At 49.6% G+C, this 8,010-nt stretch overlaps 1 pseudogene; it reads right to left on the reverse strand.

Annotated features, from left to right (window-relative positions):
• Positions 1–3,015: 3,015 nt before the first annotated feature.
• On the reverse strand, positions 3,016–3,155 carry LOC123577601 (annotated as a pseudogene).
• Between the last annotated feature and the right edge of the window lie 4,855 nt (positions 3,156–8,010).

Consider the following 8,010-nt stretch of genomic DNA (forward strand, 5'->3'; position numbering starts at 1 on the left):
CTGCCTCCATGCTTCACACAGGCCACCGGATCTCTCTCTCTCTCTCTCTGTCTCTCTCTGTCCCTCTCAAGTCTCTGGCTTCTGTGAGAGACTGCCAGCCAGGGAGGGTGAGGCCAACGTGGCCACAAGCACACTTCATAAGTGAGGAAGATTCCTAGGAAACAGGATTTCATAAGTGGCTGCCGGAAAATGCTAAGTGAGATGCCTGTTTGTTATTGTTGTTGTCATTTTTAAGTATCCTTCAAAGGATCTGGCCACCTCAGACTCATGTCTGTGCTGTTCTCTAAACCGTTCAGAGACTAAGAGCATCCGTGCTCTGGAGAAGAAAGCGTCACACCATGTGTTAGCGAGCACGTTTTGTATTTTTGAGCCACTTTTTCTGTAGCCTGGGGCCTGATTGATTTTAGGTTCAGCCTAACATCTTGGCCTGAGATCCTGTGGAGAGTTGGAGAGACTTAAAGAAACAATTCAGACCCAAAGCCCTTGTTTTTTTTTTTTTTTGAGAACTGACCCTTCCATCTGTTGACAATCAAATATTGAACCTATTAAGAGTGGCAGGTCCCCAAGCTGGGAGGAAGGAAGGAATTTCCCAGAGTCCCCGGAGACAAAGGACCTTTTGACTACACCTGGGGGTGAAGGGTGACCAGCCCAGGTCAGACTCAGCCGGGATCGGATGAGCGGGCGCAGCTGGTGGGACGGGAGCGGGGGTCTGCCTCGCTCAGTCTTGATTTGCCGAGTGAGGGGGCGAGGAGAAGGAGCGTGTAGAGAGCGGATTTGCCAGGAGACATGCCAGGGTGTGGACTTGGGGCCCCTTGCCGGGCCTCCCTGTGCCCCTCAATCGTGCCTTTCCATGGTCTGTGTTTGTGACCTCCTCCCCCACCAGACCTTCAGCTCCTCAACAGCGGGAGCTCTGACTCCTTCCTCTCTGAAGGGCCCGGGATGTAGCAAGTGTTCATGGAATAAATAAATGTGGAGACTCATAAAGGGGGTTTGTCAGAGCAGGGCCACAGCTCGCTCTTGCAACACATCTGCATGAATGAGGGAAGTCACCCTGGAGGCAGACATAGGCCTATGGGCACATGGGTTGATGGGGGAAGCACCCCCTCTCTTGGCCGAATGTGTTCATACAAGGCGCATTTTGAATAAGGGCATACAGTGGCCATCCTTATGATTTAGAAATTGGGGCCGATGTCCCAAGCCCCATCCTTCGGGACATCCCGGACCACCGTGGGCTGATGGATGGTGGTCTCTCAGTGGGGCAGGAGATGGCCAGAAGGCAGCATCTTACCCCTGCGGCAGTGACCGCCCCCCCCCCCCCAACTTTAAGGTCTGCACGTGGGCTGTCTGGCTGCCTTTTCCAGGGTCTTCTCTCTGCCCCCGCCATCCTCTGGCTGTTCTGTTAGCAACGCTGGGCCCCTCTGGTCTCTTTAGCCAGCGAGTTCACCAGTAGCCTTTTGGTTCACACAGACCTCGGCTGGATTCCCGGTTCTTCTCCTTGCCCACCTGCGAGTCCTTTGGAGGATGTTTAATGTCACCCCAGCTGCACAACGGAGATGTGGCGAGGCCATGTGAAGAGGTTGTGTCCGCAGGGCCCAGGACCGTGTTGGACAAAGAAGTCTTTCCCAAAGGTGTGCAGGAAGGCCCTGCCCACCCGAGCTTCACCATCAAGACCACATATCTTCCATTCTTCCTGCCCAAGACCCCCTTCCACACCACTCACGTTTTTGTTTTGAGGTGGCACAGAGCCGGGACCTTGGGAACAAATGGACCCAGTGTTGACTGCAGGCCCACAGTGTGATGGGCTTCATGCTGGGTCCCTCAAGCTGAGGTCAGCTGAGAACTGTCACGGAGGGCTGCTGAGTTGGCGATCAGATGGATGGGTGGGGACTGTTCATTGTACTTCTCTTACAGTTATTCTTTAGTATCTAGACATGGCCCTGTCTTCACTGCTCTGAAGGATCCTAGTCCTTTTGCAACTTCTCTTCCTGTTTTCTTATCCCCATGGTGCCCCGTCAGAACGAGCTGTAACCGTGAGGGTCCACTGAGAGAACCACATCCACTTCCCTGCCAGTGTGAAGGAAGTTAAGAATGCAAAGCTCAGAGCGCAAAGAGTAGAGTTCGTGAATTTCTCGGCTCAAGCCCAGCATATGAACCATAATCTGTGTATTTATATTCTCAGCTTTCCAGACAGACAGTGGGACAGGTCGAGGGCAATTCTTGTTCCTTCTCATGGGAGTTACATTCCTGTCCAGCATGCAAATGGAAAATAACCCTACACTCTAGCTACAAAGAAGAAGGACATGCTGTTTGGGCAAAATTGTTTCTAGTTCCATCTTGGCCAGCTCTTGGCGTGATTTCTGCCGGCCGTGGAGCGACCTTTCTTGTTTCAGCTTATTCAGCGGTAAAATGGGGCTATCCTCTCTGCCTCGCCGGCTTCGCGGTTAGGAGTTTTAAAGAATTTTGCCTTGTTTCAGCGGATCTCGTGTGGCCCACTAGGAATATGTGCTCATCAGAGAAAGATGAGCTGGCAAGCCCTCAGTTCTAGTCTTCTCTGATACCAACTTTATACCTCATCTTCCGTTTCTTGACTCTAGGGTTCTCAGAAACTACAGTAGGGATTTCATTGCAAAGGCTGTCTGCAGAGGCCCACCTCAAGAAATGAATCTACTAGTTCTCCACTTGCCAAGTGGAAATGAGAACAATCCCTTTACTACTTCCTTTTTATTTTTTTTTTTTATTAAATTTTTTTTGTCAATGTTTATTTATTTTTGGGACAGAGAGAGACAGAGCATGAACGGGGGAGGGGCAGAGAGAGAGGGAGACACAGAATCGGAAACAGGCTCCAGGCTCCGAGCCATCAGCCCAGAGCCCGACGCGGGGCTCGAACTCACGGACCGCGAGATCGTGACCTGGCTGAAGTCGGACGCTTAACCGACTGCGCCACCCAGGCGCCCCTTCCTTTTTATTTTTTAGATTTTTAGATTTTTATTTATTTTATATATTTTTTTTATTATGCCTCGTAGCAAGAACTATCAAACTCCACCCGTTGGACCAGAGTCCCCTGTGGTGTTACTGAAAGACATGTCCCTCATGTAGCACACGACCTACACTTGTGAGTTCACCGGCCTCAACCTCGGGCTTTAACAACGTGCAGTTACTTCCTTGGCGTATGGTTATGGGAAACGAAATGAGTTGGTAGGAGGGAAAGTGTTTTCAGAACAATAGAGTGTTGCTAACGCCAACCTAGAGTAACAGCAATGCCAGTTGCTTCGTCGGCTAACGTTTCTTTCGCTTGTGCACATCCGGTCGGGTCTGCAGTGAGTCAAGGGGAAGAGGCAGTGTAATGACCAGGCTTGTCCGTGACCATTTGGCTTGTAGCCATCATCAGAACCTAGGACTGCAGCGAGGAAGGACCCAGGGATGAGCTGGGAGCCACACACACGGCCCCGTGCTCTGTGCAGTGTAAAAAGCCAGTACATCTGGGTGCCTCATGCTCTCGTACCCTAGAGTGAGGGAAGACACAAGGCTCGCTGAAAGATGACCTAAGCCTGGGGCGTGAGTTGGAAGGAGCAGCGGATGATGAAAATGGTTGGGTAGCGTGGTGTCTCCTCCAGCATGGTGGAAACGGGGCTGGATGGGTTGCATACCTTCATAGGTGTGAGGTTTGCATTCTTTCTGAACCAGAACACTCAGGGTCGACTCTGGCCGTGGCAGTTGGGGGCCGTGTGGTCCACTGGCAGTGGGGTCAGTAACACAGGAACAGCAGTAGCCACACGTGGAGAGTTTATCGTCGGTCGGAGGAGCCGTTTGGCCACGGCCGACCAAGGGTGATGGTGGTTTTGCTGCTTAGCACACGTGCTTTCTGCTCGCCTCTCTTTGGTACCGCAGACTGCCTCCCATGTCATGGAGTCGGTATCAGCCCTAATACGGCCTCTTCCTGGCCATGTGATTGGTTATGGAATTAACACACAGCTCAGGCGGGGCCAATTGGAGTCCTTCTCTGAGACGAATATATGGATGCCGGGAGAAGGAAGCAGCCCTCCTTCTGGTTGGATAGCTAGGCTTGGAGGCTGTACTTTTGGAGTTTCTGGTGGCTAGCCTTTCTACCTCCTGGAGAAAGTCTGTCCACCACAGGAAAGAGCTGGGTCACTATCCAGAGAGAAGCAGAACTGGGACACGGAGAAAGAGCCCGATGACTTCACTTGGGCCCCTGGATCCAATCACGATTGAGGCCAGATGCACCTTTATGTTCCCAGTGAAAGGAGCCAAAGAATTCTTGGTGTTTGTGTGAGCTAATCTGAGCCAGGTTTCTGTCACCTGAACCTGGACAGTCTGGAAGGGGTGGGGGTCAGGGGCGAAGGTGGGACTGAGCAAGTGAGAGGTCAAAGAGGAAAAGGAAAGGAAGCAGAAAAGAGCGTGACCCGATGGCCCTCGTTAGGAAGGGGTGGGGGGGTGGGGGGATCTACTCTGGTTTTCTGAGACTCCATGAGACCTGACCTTTGAGAAAGGACACTCATTGTTGAAAGGAAGACCTCCTTTCGTCAGGGAGTCAGTCTCATGGCTCCTGGAATGCCAATGTCCACAGACATTCAAGTCCCCTCCCCTAGTCCCTCCAGGCCGCTCCTCGGCTGACCAGTAAGACCCTTCGTGAATGACATTTAGTTACGATGCTGAGGGTAAGCTTGGGAATTGGACAGACTTTGATTTCTAACTTCAGCCCTTATCAGCAGAACAGCCTCAGGCAGATTACTGATGCTCTCTATCCTCAGTTTCTTCATCTTGAAGATGGGGCTAATAATTATATCCACCCGACTGCAGTGTGGTGAGAATTCCATCACCCAGTGCACAATTTCTCATGAGGGGGGAATGGTAAACTAGATTAGAAGACACCCATAGTAGGGAGGAAGACTAAGCAATTTAAAGCATGACGATGATTTACCGGGAGGACCACGTTAGTACAGTGAAGATTTTTTTAAGTGACATAATTCGAGGAAGAGTCTAATTTCTAGAAAAGGGAATTAGAGGTCATGTACTCAAAATAATTGAAAGCAGGGACGTGAGGAGACATTTGCACAACTGTCTTCCTAGCAGCACTGTTCCCGATCGCTCAACGGTGGCTGCAGCCCAGGTGTCTACCCACAGATGAACGGCTCATCGCAACATGGCGGACATATGGGTAATTGGTCAGCCTTAAGAAGGAAGGCAATTTGGACACCTGCTACAGCATGGATAAATCTCGAAGACGTGATGTTAAGTGATACAAGACGGTCACAAGAAGGCAAATACTGCGTGATGCCACTCCCAGGAGGTACAGAGAGCAGTCAAATTTTTAGACGCAGACAGTAGAGTGGTGGTTGCCCAGGGTATGGGGGAGGGGGAATGGGGAGATGTTGTTTAGTGGGTACAGAGTTTGTTTTGCAAGATGTAAAAAGTTCTATGGAGGGACGGTGGTGATGGCTGCACCACTATGGGAAGGTACTTAATGCCACTGACCTGTGCACTTAAAAATGGTGAAAGCACACATATGTTAGGTTATGTACATTTTAACCATAAAATGGTTAGAAATGGTGACAGTGTGCATATTTTATGTTATGTATGTCTTACCACAATTTTTAAAAAGGACGTTAGAGCCACGTGTATAGTAAGGATGCATTTCCATTTCGACAAAAGGACACAAGTTTTGTGTACGTGTTGAGCAAAAGGCAGAGTGAGTCACACCAAGTGGCTCCGGCGATTCTCTGTGGGGGTGAGTAGGTCGGGGGGGGGGGCGCAGTATTGCTTGAGACACTTCAGTGTTGTCTAAATTGTTACCACGACCAAATATTGTTCGTGCCATTTCAACGAATAGCATTAAATTATAACTATTTCTGTTCTACTTGGACACTTTCAAAGTGTCTCTTGGACTAAAGGATGCCGGGGCTGTTTTGGAAAACAGTTTGGCAGCTTTGCAAGTGGCTTGTGTTACCTTATAATCTAGCAGTTTGCCTCTTAGATACATACTGAAAACATATGCCCCCACAAAAACTTGTAGGCTCACGTTCATAGCAGCGTTCTTCATAATAGCCCTCAGATGGAAACAACCCAAATGTCCATCAACCGATGAACGTGTCAACTAGCAGCACAGGCACACAATGGACTATTATTCGGTAACAAAAAGGAATGAAGTCATGTTACAGGCTACAGCCCGGACGAACCTTGCAAACATTATGCTCAGTGAAATAAGCCAGACACAAAAAGACCACATACCGTCGCATTGCGTTTTTATGAAACGTCCCAAGGAGACAAGTCCGCAGGGGCTGAACGTAGATCGGGGCTAGAGGTGGCGGCTAAAGGATGCGCACTTTTAAGAACTGCAGGGGCGCCTGGGTGGCGCAGTCGGTTAAGCGTCCGACTTCAGCCAGGTCACGATCTCGCCGTCCGTGAGTTCGAGCCCCGCGTCAGGCTCTGGGCTGATGGCTCAGAGCCTGGAGCCTGTTTCCGATTCTGTGTCTCCCTCTCTCTCTGCCCCTCCCCCGTTCATGCTCTGTCTCTCTCTGTCCCAAAAATAAATAAACGTTGAAAAAAAAAAAATTAAAAAAAAAAAAAAAAAAGAACTGCAGTAACGGAAGTATTCTCCAGTCAACTCCCGTTGACACAATTCTGTCAATATCCTAAAAGCCATGGAGCTGTTCGCTTTATGTATTTATGTATGTATGTATTTATTTATTTATTTTTAATGTTTATTTACTCATTTTGAGAGAGCGAGCGAGCAGGGGAGGGGCAGAGACAGGGAGAGAGAGGATCCCAAGCAGGCTCCGTGCTGTCAGCGCTAAGCCCAACACGGGGCTCAAACCCACGAACCGTGAGATCATGCCCTGAGCTGAGACCGCGAGTCGGATGCTTAACCCACTGAGCCACCCAGGTGCCCTGAGTTGTTCGCTTTAAATGGGTGAACTAGGGGCACCTGGGTGGCTCAGTGGGTTAAGCATCCGACTCGCGGTTTCGGCTCAGGTCATGATGTCACAGCTCGTGGGTTGGAGCCCCCCGTCGAGCTCTGTGCTGACAGGTCGGAGCCTGGAGCCTGCTTCAGTTTCCATGTCTCCCTCTCTCTCTCCCCCTCCCCCTGCTCATGCTCTGTCTCTCTGTCTCAAAAATAACTAGCTAACTAACTAAAACATTAACTGGGTGAATTGGGTGGTTTACGAACTACATCTCAGTAAAGCTGCTATAAAACAAAACAAAACCCAAGCCTTTTTGTAAGTTATAAAATCAGTCATTTACATCAAGTTTGGGAGGCAGATATTAAATGAGGAAACCGACCTCAAAAGCTAACTGAGGTCCCTTGAGAAGGAGGAGAATTACTAAAGTCTGGCAGGATTACTGTTTTTTTTTTCCTCTTTGTATAATTCCCACCAGTAAAATGTCTCACAAAAGATGAGATCAAAGGGACGTGTGAAAAAGGAACCCAAGCATTCCTCATCTAGGGAATACACCCACGAGCCACGATACACGTCAAGTGGACTACGACTCAGCAATCAAAAGAGGCAGGTGACGATTTGCGCAACAGCCTGGATGAATCTCAAGTACATTATGCTGAGCGGAAGAGGCCCAACTCGGAGGCTGGGTACCGTATGATTTCATTTCTACGACACTCCGGAAAAGGCAGAACCGTGGGGACACAAAACAGAACAGGGGTTGGGAGGGAGGGAAGGGTTTGATTTTCAGAGGCAGCCAAGGGAACTTTCTGGAATAGTGGAAATGTTCTGTATCTTGATGATGCTAATGACAACACAACAGTAAGCATTTATCAGAACTTGTGCAACTGCGCTCTAAAAACGGTGATTTTTACCACGTGTAAATTGTAACTTAAAAAAATGGGAGAAAGGACACAAAAAGACCACTTGGATGTTCAGGGGGGTTGGACAGGCACGGAGAAGAGCTATCTGGCCAGGGAATGGGGGCTGTCACTGTCCAGTGACCCTCATGTGACTCACAGGTCAGTGGGGTTTCCTAAAAACTTGTAGACGCAGA

Source organism: Leopardus geoffroyi, chromosome D2 (assembly GCF_018350155.1).
Source record: "Leopardus geoffroyi isolate Oge1 chromosome D2, O.geoffroyi_Oge1_pat1.0, whole genome shotgun sequence".
Classification (NCBI taxonomy): Eukaryota; Metazoa; Chordata; class Mammalia; order Carnivora; family Felidae; genus Leopardus; species Leopardus geoffroyi.